The sequence below is a fragment of the Polyodon spathula genome, chromosome 4 (genome assembly GCF_017654505.1).
Source record: "Polyodon spathula isolate WHYD16114869_AA chromosome 4, ASM1765450v1, whole genome shotgun sequence".
In the NCBI taxonomy this organism is placed as follows: Eukaryota; Metazoa; Chordata; class Actinopteri; order Acipenseriformes; family Polyodontidae; genus Polyodon; species Polyodon spathula.
In genome coordinates, this window is record NC_054537.1 from 50955556 (window position 1) to 50968697 (window position 13142).

At 41.4% G+C, this 13142-nt stretch overlaps 1 protein-coding gene across 1 annotated transcript in view; it reads left to right on the forward strand.

Annotated features, from left to right (window-relative positions):
* psmg2 (proteasome (prosome, macropain) assembly chaperone 2) overlaps positions 1-13142 on the forward strand; it is a 55026-nt gene that overhangs the window by 4298 nt on the left and 37586 nt on the right. The window lies entirely within an intron of this gene.

Here is a 13142-nt window from a genome sequence, read left to right on the forward strand (position 1 = left end):
AAATGTATCGGAGAATGAGCTTGAAAACCTAGAACTGCAAAGAAATGGACTAAGAACAAGGCAACAAACCAAACTGTATCTCTTTTTAAGAATTGGTTAGCTGAAAAGCATTTTGATACTGAATTTGAAGCTGCTAGTGCAGCTTTACTGAACGAGCGATTTTAAACAGTGCTATGACTCTAAGGAATAAAAAGGCAACAAGAACCATGTGCAAAGTACTCTCTATCAGAGCTTGCATAAGTAGGCATCTTAATAATCCACCTCACAGTAGAAACATAAATATCTTGCACAATACTGATTTTTACATCAAATAATATATTTATCGGTATAATTTCTTTTTAATATGCAGGGAAGGGGAAGACAAATCCGAAAAGCATGAATTTATCTCTAAATTATATATATAGAAACTTAAATATTTTGGCATCTTGAACCTCAGTGAAACAAGGGGACTGCTGTATAGTGTGGTTCGATATACGTTACACTTTGCCTGTCGTGATGAAAATGGCTTAAGATATGCTACCCTGACCTATAACGAACCCACAAAAAACCACTGGATGTAACTGAAATAAGTAAATCTATGCTTGGAGGCTGTATCATTGAAAAGCCCAGTGCCCCTATGTGCCCAATATAGTGTCTCATTAAATACTGCTTAAAATGCTTCCTAACTTGCCATGTTTCTACCATCAGCCAAAGCCTTGCTCTCCTGAAACTGCTGAAGCAATTCACACTCACTTTACATGTCAAATACATTGCAGTTTAGAGAGGTGAGCTAAAAAAAAAAAAAAACTGACCTGCCTCTGAGATTCTGGAGCTTGACAACCCTATATGAGAGCTATGAGGAAAAAATTACCTTGATGAGTGACCTGAATTTCCTTGTGAAATAAAACCCACACTAATTTAAACGCACTGTGTATGTGTGTGTGTATGTAACACATATCAAATAGGCTACAAAGTAGTTTAAAAATGATTTATAAAAAAAAAAAAAAAAAAAAAAAAAGTTCCCAAATGGTTCAGCTTGTATTGGCATTTTACATTAATGTATAATTGTATTTTACTAAAGCATATTGTTCAACAACGTTTTGCACATATGACAGTTGTAAAGTTACAAAAAATATATTTCTGTACACCGATTTATTATTTTTCTCTGGGTGTGATCTCTAGAACATGTCTCAGACAAAGCAACACAGCACAAAAGTATACAACAGTTTGCCATTACTATATATTATAGGTTTACTGCATAACTTTACTCCATGAAAAGTGTGATGTGAATGTGCTGTTGCATACGGGGGTATGTTTGCATTCAGCAGCTGTGTGATGTGTTTAGTGTGTGCGCCACCAATAATGAGTTGAGCCACGACAGAGTTCATTAAACATGTTCTGTTTATTAAATACAAAAGTTACGTTATTTGTGGATTCGTGTCTTTTATTTAAGAAGAACCGCAAACACTCAAGGGATGTATTAAAATGGATGTGTGTCTGGACAGATGTAGGGTTTGGATTCGTTTCGCCGAATCCTAAGTATTCAGCTGAATCCGAACCCTGCTCAAAAAGTAGGTATTCGGGCCGAATCCAAAACCAAATTAGGGATGAGCAACAATATGAAAATTGTACATCAATGTCATGCACGTATTTCGATATCCATAATATCAAAGTCTTCCAAAAACACAGAAAAATATATCACAATTGCAATATGAAACATATGTAGACATTAACAGATATTTGAAAAGCAATAATTTAACTTACTTTAACTTTGTGGTGCTTTGCTTCACAATATCCGTAGAGAAAAACAAGGTATTTTTATTGTTTTACTATTCCCATCATCGGCCACCTCAAAAACTAAATATTTCTATACTTCACTGCGCAGACTAGAGTTGTTTATTTTTTAGTAATCAAGAAGTAAATGAATCTTCGTGACTCATGACGCCTCTAAAGTATTAAGCATGTCTGTGTAATGCTGAATTTTGCATTATTTTGAGGTGTATTTTGATGTTTTAAAAGTACATCTCGTGTATAATAACAACAGTTCCAAGTTTAAAAATACATTAATAATAGAGTAAGTAATCACACGGACAAATGCAATGAACCACTGACGCATGCGCATATCTCAAAATAGTGCTTATAATGCAGCATGCAGATAACGTTTGACACCTTGTGGCGAGTACCACCTAATGTTCAAATGTTTCACCTGTTGTTTTTAATTTGAACAGCCGTAAGCCTTGCCAGGCAAAGCACATTATAAATGGAAGAAGAAAATAAATACATATGCAATTATTTAAGCCGATTTTCCAGTTTTAGTATGGCTTTTTGTGTATTTTTCGGAGCGTATCCCTTTTAAAAAGACATTTCTAATAAGTTGATACTCGCACTTTTTGAAAACAAGATGTATCTTCCGGTAATGGATTGGAAGGGGAGAGGAAACCGATGAAGACGTGGAGGTAGAGCCTAGGAGAGGTGGATTTTTTGGTCTTGATTTTATAGCTATTGATGTTTGACATGCATTTGCTAATCTAGTTCTTAGAAAAAGAAACACCAGTCAATGGAATTAAATGGTTAAATAATACTTGAATGTGTGGTGTTTGCCTACGGAATTAACAAGGTATGCATGGGGTTTGTTGTATCTTAATACAAAGTAAACTTGATGATACCAAGTTTCTCTGCAAGCGTATGTGCATTTTTTTTTTTATCTCACGATATCGATATTTTGAAAATTATCAATATGGAACAATCTCTATTTTGAATAATATCGATAATAATGCCCACTCCTATTTTAAATTATTATTATTATTATTACCGCATTAGCAACAACATTCTCTGCGCTGAAGCTGATACACTCAGCACCTATTACCAGCCTGGCTTCGTCCGCGCTCTCTGGGCACTGACACTGATCTGTGCACCCTTGGCACCGACACCAATTGCTCGGCGCCAGTAAACACCACTCTGCACTGACGTCCCGTGCCATGTCAGTGTGCTCCACTGGGTCATCTGCTGGTTTCCGCCACTGTAACCAGTGCTCTGCTAAGCTCCCCAGGGAGGACGACCATTCATCCTGTGCCAAATGCCTAGAGCCAGACCATGCAGCCAAGGCGCTGGTGAGCAGCGTAGTAGGGAAGCCCTCTTCCCAGCAGAGTCTCTCTCCCCAGGACAGGGGAGAATGAGATTGCTGAGACGGCGAGGGCTCAGCAGGCTATGCTGGAGACCCTTACAGTCAGAGAGTAGACTGCCCCCAATCCCGCACTCCATCCACGGCCCCACATAAACCCCCTAGCAGTCCTTTACAGTGTCCAGGTTGGACGTATTCCGCAGGTCCCAGCTGGGGGCTCCATACCGCCCTTGCTGCATGAGTCACAGAGGGAGGAGTTGCCAGGAACTTTCCCTGGCTGGCAGAACAGGAGGGGAAAGGGAACCACTTCTTGAAGCAAAAGGGGCACCCCGAGCAAGCCCTACCATTGTGCCAGGACTTACTGGAGCTAGTTTGCAGACTCAAGCTGCAGAACGGCAAAATCCCTGCTTCACACCGCAGGAGACCAAGAAGCTGGCCTGGTCAAGTTCCCCACTATTGGGGACACAGTCATGGTACTGGTGCAGGATTAAGAACATAAGAACATAAAGTTTACAAACGAGAGGAGGCCATTCGGCCCATCTTGCACGTTTGGTTGTTAGTAGCTTATTGATCCCAAAATCTTATCAAGCAGCTTCTTGAAGGATCCCAGGGTGTCAGCTTCAACAACATTACTGGGGAGTTGATTCCAGACCCTCACAATTCTCTGGTAAAAAAGTGCCTCCTATTTTCTGTTCTGAATGCCCCTTTGTCTAATCTCCATTTGTGACCCCTGGTCCTTGTTTATTTTTTCAGGTCAAAAAAGTCCCTTGGGTCGACACTATCAATACTTTTTAGAATTTTGAATGCTTGAATTAGGTAGCCACATAGTCTTCTTTGTTCAAGACTGAACAGATTCAGTTCTTTTAGTCTGTCTGCATATGACATGCCTTTTAAGCCCGGAATAATTCTGGTTGCTCTTCTTTGCACTCTTTCTAGAGCAGCAATATCTTTTTTATAGCGAGGTGACCAGAACTGCACACAATATTTAAGATGAGGTCTTACTAGTGCATTGTACAGTTTTAACATTACTTCCCTTGATTTAAATTCAACACTTTTCACAATGTATCCAAGCATCTTGTTAGCCTTTTTTTATAGCTTCCCCACATTGTCTAGATGAAGATATTTCTGCGTCAACAAAAACTCCTAGGTCTTTTTCATAGATTCCTTCTCCAATTTCAGTATCTCCCATGTGATATTTATAATGCACACTTTTATTTCCTGCATGCAGTACCTTACAGTTTTCCCTATTAAATGTCATTTGCCATGTGTCTGCCCAGTTCTGTATCTTGTCTAGATCATTTTGAATGACCTTTGCTGCTGCAACAGTGTTTGCCACTCCTCCTACTTTTGTGTCGTCTGCAAATTTAACAAGTTTGCTTACTGTACCAAAATCTAAATCATTAATGTAGATTAGGAATAGCAGAGGACCTAATACGGATCCCTGTGGTACACCACTGGTTATCACACTCCATTCCGAGGTTTTTCCTCTAATCAGTACTTTCTGTTTTCTACATGTTAACCACTCCCTAATCCATGTACATGTGTTTCCTTGAATCCCAACTGCGTTCAGTTTGAGAATTAATCTTTTGTGCGGGACTTTGTCAAAAGCTTTCTGGAAATCTAAATAAACCATGTCATATGCTTTGCAATTATCCATTATTGATGTTGCATCCTCAAAGAAAATCAACCAAGTTAGTTAGACACGATCTCCTTTTCCTAAAACCATGTTGACTGTCTCCCAGGACCCTGTTACCATATAGTTAATTTTCCATTTTGGATTTTATTATAGTTTCCATAAGTTTGCATATAATAGAAGTCAGGCTTACTGGTCTGAAGTTACCTGGTTCAGTTTTGTTTCCCTTTTTGTGGATCGGTATTATGTTTGCCATTTTTATCTCTTAGACATTTAATCCAGTGGTGGATTATATCAGCCACCACAGTCTCCGGTCTCTCGTCTAAATCGTGTTGCCCGGAAGCTTTTTCTATGGGGTCACAAACACCTTTTCAGTAAGAGCTGTTCCCCTGCCAGGGGTGAGGAACTGGGCGGCCGACCTTCTCTTGAGAGGCTGCCCCCACAGTTCAGAGTGGCGACTTCACCCGAAGGTTGTAAACCTCATCTGGGAGAAGTTTGGGTGGGCAGAGATAGATTTCCTCGGAACACAGGAGTGCACCCATTGTTCCCACTGGTATTCTGTACTGGAGAGCTGTCAACTTCTCTGCATAGACACACTGGCCCACAGATGCTGAATGCTCTATGCTTTTTCACCGTTGCCACTGCTTCCACTACTTGGAGAAGATTAGGCAAGACCATGTAATAATCACAGAATGGGGAATGCCAGTAAGTTGGGACAGAGCTACTCACAAATGCAACTCTGCAGATTAATAATTGTATTTCATAAGAAAAAAACCCAAACAAATAATAAATAATCTTATACAATTAAGTAATAGTAGAAACATGGGCTCAATCTGGGGGGAAAAAAGCACAAAGAAAAGAACATTTCAGTTATTCAGTATTTAGAAAGTCCCAATGTATATACTGTGTTAAGTCCAGGGTTTTCCCAGAGGCAGCAAGTACAGTAAGGTGGTGCCAGTCTGAGAATAAAAATAAATCCAAAAAAGAGAAATCTGGAAAGATCTTACCAGTCCATGCTGCTATAGTCCCACACAGATGATGATGATGATGATGATGATGATGATGACGGTGATAATAATAATAATAATAATAATAATAGCTAGAGTTGCTAGCAACTATAAAGGCTTCCAAGCAGTTATTGTGAAATTTAAGCGCATTGGTTGTTATAGATCAAACATTATCAAACAAATCATTTTGGACACAGCTGACTGTCAATTTTGGCAAAAATATTGGAAGCATTGGTTGTCAGCAAAATTAAAATGTTATTTAGATGCAAACAATATTCTAACTAGCTTTTGTAGTTAAATACGTTTAAGCAATCAGCTTTCAATTGCTGGCATCAGTTCCCTGAGGCCTGCACAACTCAGAAGTTTGAATTTATCTGCAGCTGTGTTTGTGTTACAGACAGTGCAGACATTTGGACAAAACGTCACTGTGTTGTCTAAGTAAGATTTTTTTGTGAACCGATACTGTATTTTGATAATGGTTTTGAAGGAAATGGGCAACACACAATACATGTTTCAATTCCTGTGTTCTGTTACTCAGAGCAGCATAGCACACATTTTCAAAGTGCTATATTTACATTTGTGTGGATTATCAACAGTCAGTTTAATGTAATTAATTAACATTAACTTTTATTGTAAAGTTATACATCACTTATCGCAGATTTAGTACATTGTTTAAATAATTGATTTATTTAGCGTTGACAAGGCTGTTCACAGCTATTTTGTATAATGATAAAATGTTGTTCGCCTCCACTAACAAGGTGGCAGCAGTAGTTTTAGTGGGTATTTACAATTAGCAGGTCACTCAATGTTTGTATTGGCACTTCGGTTCACAGTAATGTTATGAAAAAATGACAAGTAAATCAATGTCACACTCTTAAAAAAAATTAAGTGGGCACAGTGTGTGTGTATGTATGTGTGTGTGTAATATATATATATATATATATATATATATATATATATATATATATATATATATATATATATATATATATAATAATATAAACCATTATATGATTTACTATTAGATGTATTTGTATTAAACAATATATGTGGCAGGGTAAGGCAATATCATTTTTATCAAGAATTACCAGTTTTCATGGTCATAGGTGGCCCTCTTGTGGTTCATTTTAGAATGCAGTCTTTTTTTCTGCTGTTTGAAAGTAAATCTCCAGTTTTTTACACATCTTATGAACACTGTTAATGTGCTATATGAAACAAAAACCGAAATCTAAAGTTTACAATCAGCGACAAAAGGTGGTTTTAATGGCAAGTGGTAAAAATGAAACAAGTGGATGGTGACATTAAACTTTATGAACGCAATGAAAACTGAACAGACAGCACGATTAGCAACAACACATTGGCTACTAGATGTCAAAGTGTATTATTTTTGCGAATACATTTTAAGAGGTAGTACTGAATACAGTAAGTTAGTGTCTATTGACATCTACACAATGAACACCCACTGAAATATGCATTTTTAAAAAAATTAATTTAAAAAAAAAAGATAGGTTGATGGTTTAACATGTAGGCTAGTTAAAATAAACAGTTGGCAAACCAGGACCATTTTTCAGGTACATACGCTGCGTGTAAGTTAAGGATATTTTTTCCTATTTGCTGCGCCGCTGGGGCACTGAACCGAACCCGAAACAGGTTCTAAACACACGTGGAATTCAGAGTAAACCACGTGGAATATTGAGGTAAATGTTTTGAAAGAAAAGAAAATAATTTTTGAAAAGAATTGTGCTTAATAATATAGAGGGGATAAAAAAATAGGTGGAAAAGGTGGCAACCCTACTTGCACTGCGTGTGCGTCAGTATGTTTGCCGTTCTGTACATGCCTCCATGTCCACGAGGTTATTTCAATTCCTGCAGAAAAGCTGCTCAGCTCTAATTATACTAAAATGTCTGCTTTTTGGGGGGATTCTCTGTGAATAACCATGCAATCTTAACCGCTACAATTGTATTTCATAGAGCAAGCGATTAGTTCTGTCTGTACTTTTAATTACCTAAAATCAGGGGCGTCCTATTTTAGGGGGGCTAAAGTCATTAGCCCCCCCCCTAAATAAATCAATATATCAGTCAATATATTTTCTCTGCGATTTCTTTTTTTCGTCAACCGTTCCGTCACATCTTAAACTTCTTTCTGGGCGGGCAGTAGGACCTGGGGGAAGCTGCTGCTACAGAGGCTGCTGCACGCGCTAGTGACTGTTAGGCCTACTTGTAGCTAACATTTTGGTTAACGTTAGCACCTGTATGGAAGGAGTTGCTGCAGCAGTAAACGGACAGGAAAAGGCTCTGACAGGACGGATTCATGCAGATAGGCTACGATGTGAATTTGTGGTAAGTTAGAACAGAGAGAGAGAGAGTATTCACTACTGTAGACTTTGGTCATAATCAAAGCTTTGTTAACCAGTACGTTTTTATGTGAGGCTGCCTGTAAGTTATAGTGTAACAGACGTTGCGAGCTAGCTAACGGTAACGTTAACGGTGTCTTTTAAATTCGACAAGTTATGTGACGATGATATCTAATTAACGTTGTATTTAATGTAGTTTTGCTGTATGTGCCAGGCTATAAATGAGACGTAACATGATGCACATATCTTTTCATACTCAATTGCTTTCATTCGGTAGGCCATTGCAAAACAATTATCAGTAGGTCATGTGTAGAAAAGGTGACATAATGTTGATCACAATGTCATTGTATTATCCTCAATTTCTCAACTGTAGGCTAGCTAACGACTAACGTTAGATGGATATACAGAAATTCTTCGAGAGGCAGTGCCAGCAGCTCTGCCAAAGGCCAATCCGATGAGAAATGAAGATTTTACCAGTTCAAACAAACAAATTAAAACTTAAACTGATTAATCACCTATTAAGCCTTGAGTTATTGTAAATATGAGTTTAATAACAATACATGTCAAAACACAGCAGACAAGAATAAGGGAAAGAAGCTGGAGGCTGACAGGGCTGAGGGAGCATGTCTGATGAAGGTTAGTGATAGAAAAAAAAGCAAGTAGATGTTTAAGCTTTCAGTTAAATTTGTACAGCATATGACAGCATATGTCTTACTTTTGTTAGGCATAAATAAATGATGTTAATGATTTCTTAAAGGGTCATGTAGAAAGAAGCTTCTGTGCAAGGCAGAGATCAACATGCAAGCTGTATAAGTGAGAGAGAGCAAGCATGCCCAGAGAAAGAGGGACAAGAAACAGATCTAGAGCGAGAGGAACAGCAAACAGATCCAGAGAGGGAGGGACAACAAACAGATCCATAGAGGGAGGGACAACAAACAGATCCAGAGAAAGAAAGTAATCAAGCCGCTGCAGCAACTCCTTCCATACAGGTGTGCAGCCCCAACTCAAAAAACTTCCTAGATACATCATGCTTAACTGAGTTTGCCAAGCACTACGGTATTGATGTTTAAAACAGAAGAGATGTTGGGAGAGAGAGGCTGGATGTCCTCCCAAAGATATGATTGCTGTGCATAACCTCCTGGATGGTGATATGTTTCCTTCTCTGAAGGAAATCATTCACTCACAATTCCTGTGAGCAGCTGCTCCTGTGAAAGGTCCTTTAGTGCACTGCGCCGGCTGCACTTCTGGTTGCGTAAGACAATGGGTCAGAAAAGGCTTGCAAGTCTTGCAGCCATGTCCATTGAGGGTGAAGTGCTTGGGCCACTAAGCCACAATAGTGTCATTGACTGCTTTGCCACCTTTAAAAATAGGAGGTACACTTTGATGCGTCCACCCACAAAATAAACATCAAAAGAGAGAAGCAGGAGGAGCAGTTCTGTAATATAGGTTGTAATATTTGTCTGGGATCTTACTTTTTTATCAGATTTTATTCCTAATTATTTTTCAGTTTTTATTTTTTTTTTTATTTTATTTAGCTCATTAGCTGAATTTAGTTTTGCCGCATTGTGGATGATACTGTTTTAGATGTTCCATGTGTCTGAATTATTGGGTTAATTTTGAGCACTTAAAGATTTTTTTTTCTCATGGTATAATATGACCTGCATGTCATTAGTACAGACATTTTTGTGCCTTTTGTTGGTGTTGGATGGATGGGGACAGAGTGGACTTTAATTTCTTTATTTGGATAGAATTTAAGTAAGTCATATTAGATCAGTGTCTAAGACAAACTAGGAGACGGGTATACTTTTAGCCAACCTTGACCAAAAACAACCTTATTTTGATAGATTTTACACACGTTGTTACTCTAAAAATACATAATGAAAAGACGTTTTGGGGGCTTTAAAAAAAAATCCTGGGGGTGTATGCCCAGACCGCCCTAAGAGGCTTAGCCCCCCTATCCATGAATCTCTAGTGACGTTCCTGCCTAAAATCATTAGTTAAATGAAAGATTCGCTCGCAAAGTTGCCCCCCTCACCCCCACAGTTATGCATCTTTTAAGTGGGTTACACGCGTGGTTTGTTGCATCATATTCATTATCTGTGATTGTTGTTTTACCACAGTTCAGCCATAAAAATAATTTTATTCCGATTTTTAAACAAACTGTATTCATGTGACTTGTACAGGTCATGTATTATACGTTTTATTGTTTTGATTGTGTTCTGGTTTAAATGGTGCATTTTTTATTATTTTTTTCGACTGGATTCGGTTCAGCTAACAATAGCGTTTCACACACACAAAATCTCACTTTACAGTACATTTCTGTACAACCCGAGATCACGGTATTTTATTATGATTTTTAAACAAACTGCTGTGGTGTGACTTGTAAAGCTCATGTATTATACGTGTTATTGTTTAGATTGTCTTCTGGTTTAAAAAGCATGGTGCAGTTTTTTTTTTTCTTTGTATGGATGCTGTACAGCTGCAACAGGGCTTCAAAAACTATTTTCTTAGCTTACAGTATGTGTCTTTGTATACTGTACTGTGTATGTGTAATTTCAGTGTAATTACTGTGTTTTAAGTTAGTGAAACTTCTTTCCCTTTCAATTCGAATGAAACCATTAACGAATCGGAAGAGCCTCTGACCATCAATCTCTGAGCAAATATACAAAAGTTGCCCTGTCAGGGCCCTGCTGACAGGGGGAAGTCCCGCCTACCTCCTGCTGAAGAGGGACGTCCTCACAGTAGCAGCTGGACTGCTCTCCCTGTAGGAAGTTCTCAAGGAGAGCAGCCCTATCCCCAGCAGAATCTCCTCAAGCCAGGGGAGAATGAGATCGGTGGTCCAAAGGCTTCTGCAGAGGTCTCCCAGGACCCTGCCGGCTACAGTGACCAGGGAACTCTCCCACACAATCGGGTCACCCTCCCCATCCCCACCACTGGTACAGAGGCGCAGGCACCTGTCAGGGGAGGGGAGGTGAGATGGTCACCACCAAGGCAGTACCACTCAAGGGGATGCTCACCAGGGGACAGACGGTTGCCACGCAGGTACCGCTCCCCTTTCCCAGGGGGTAGAACGTCGCCACGTAGGCACAGCTCACGTCTCCACACAGGCGCAGACGTTATCCATCGGAGGCATTCAAGCTCGGCCGAGCGGCGCTTCACCGAGCTGGCGGAGACTGTCAGGGCTCAGCAAACTATGCTGGAGACCCTATTAAAATCCGAAGGCAGGCTGCCCCCTACCACCGGGCAGCTCCAGCCCCCACAGTCGTTCGTTCCCCGTTCCCTCTGTCTAGACCCCCTAGCCCAGGCTAGCTGTCCTTCACGGCTTCCAGGTCGGACGTGTCGGACCTAGCCACCTCCATCGGGCAGGCCACAGTGGGGAGCACCCTACCGAACTTGCCATGTGTCCCAGAGGGAGGAGTTCCAGATACATAGGTCCGCCACCCTTAAAGGGTGTGCTCCTGACCACCATCGAACCAGCGAGGTTCAACCGGAGATCACCAATCTTCAAAGGAAGAACGCTGTATGCTTGGTAAGTCCAAGCGATGCCCTCAGCGGTTTTTACTCCAGGTACTTCCTGGTGCCCAAAAGGGACGGAAGTTTCAGACCAATTATGGACCTCCGGGTCCTCAACATGTTCCTCAAACAGATTAAGTTCAACATGTTGACAGCACAGCGTTTCCTCCAGTCCTTACAACCGAGCGACTGGTTCACATCGACCTGCAAGACACCTATTTTCACGTCCCGATCCGTCCTGCGCACAGAAAATATATGCGCTTTGCCTTTCAAGGCAACACATACGAATTCTGCATGCTGCCATTTGGCCTCTCGCTGGCGCCCCACACATTTTCAAAGTGCATGGATGCAGCACTGGCTCCACTCAGGCTGCGGGGTATTCGGATCTCAACTATCTGGACAATTTGTTGATTTGCGCACAGTCAAAAGCATGCGCAGAGGCGCACACAAAACAGGTCATAGATCATGTGGCGAAGTTGGGGCTCTCAATACATCAACAGAAGAGCGACTTCGTACCATCTCGGTCCACAGTGTTCCTGGGGATCAAACTGAACTCTGTGAGCATGCTTGCCTCGCTGTCGGAAGACAGGATTCGGTCGGTGGAAGTCACACTCTCACAATTCAGAGAGGACGCTCTCCTACAGGTCAAACTATATCGGAGGTTGTTGGGGCTGATGGCAACTGCCTCGAGAATCCTTCCACTAGGGCTGCTGAGAATGCGCCCGCTTCAAGCCTGGGTGAATATTCTCAAGATGCACCCGGTCCGAGATCGGTACCGGCTGGTGCGAGTGTCCAGACAATGCCAGAAGACACCGGAGTGGTGGCTCCGTCCCGGCAATCTGCGCCTCGGATCTACCCTCAGATCCCCTCACAGAAGGGGAAGTGATCACTACAGACTCCTCCAGTCTGGGCTGAGGTGCGGTCTGGAACAGGAGAGGAATAACAGGTCAGTGGAAGGGACATTGGCAGCAAGCACACATAAATGCGCAAGAGCTACAAGCAGTGAGTCTGGTGTTATTACATTTTTGCCAGCAATTGGTGCACAAACATGTGCTGGTCCGGATGGACAACACCACAGTGGTAGCCTACATAAATCACCAAGGCGGCCTGCGCTCACCGAGCCTTCATGCAGCGCACAGACTCCTGTCCTGGGTGCACAGAAACTTGCGTTCCATCAGGGCAGTTCACCTCCCCAGTGTGGACAACAAGGAAGCAGACCTCCTGTCCAGAGGAGCTCCAACAGCTTGGAGTGGAGGCTGCATCTTCAAGTGGCGGAACAGATTTAGGAGAGGTTTCGGCCGGCACGAGTCGACCTCTTTGCCACAGCCGAGTCCATTCATTGCCCCCTATGGTTCTCCATGGAGAGAGACGGGGGTCCCCTCGGAGTAGATGCGCTAGCTCACCCATGGCTACAGGGGCTCTTGTATGCATTCTCTCCGCTACCATTGATACCCCTGATACTGGAGAGGATCATGGTGGAGAGAGCACAGGTTCTGCTGGTTGCACCCAGATGGCCGAGTCGCCCCTGGTTTGCT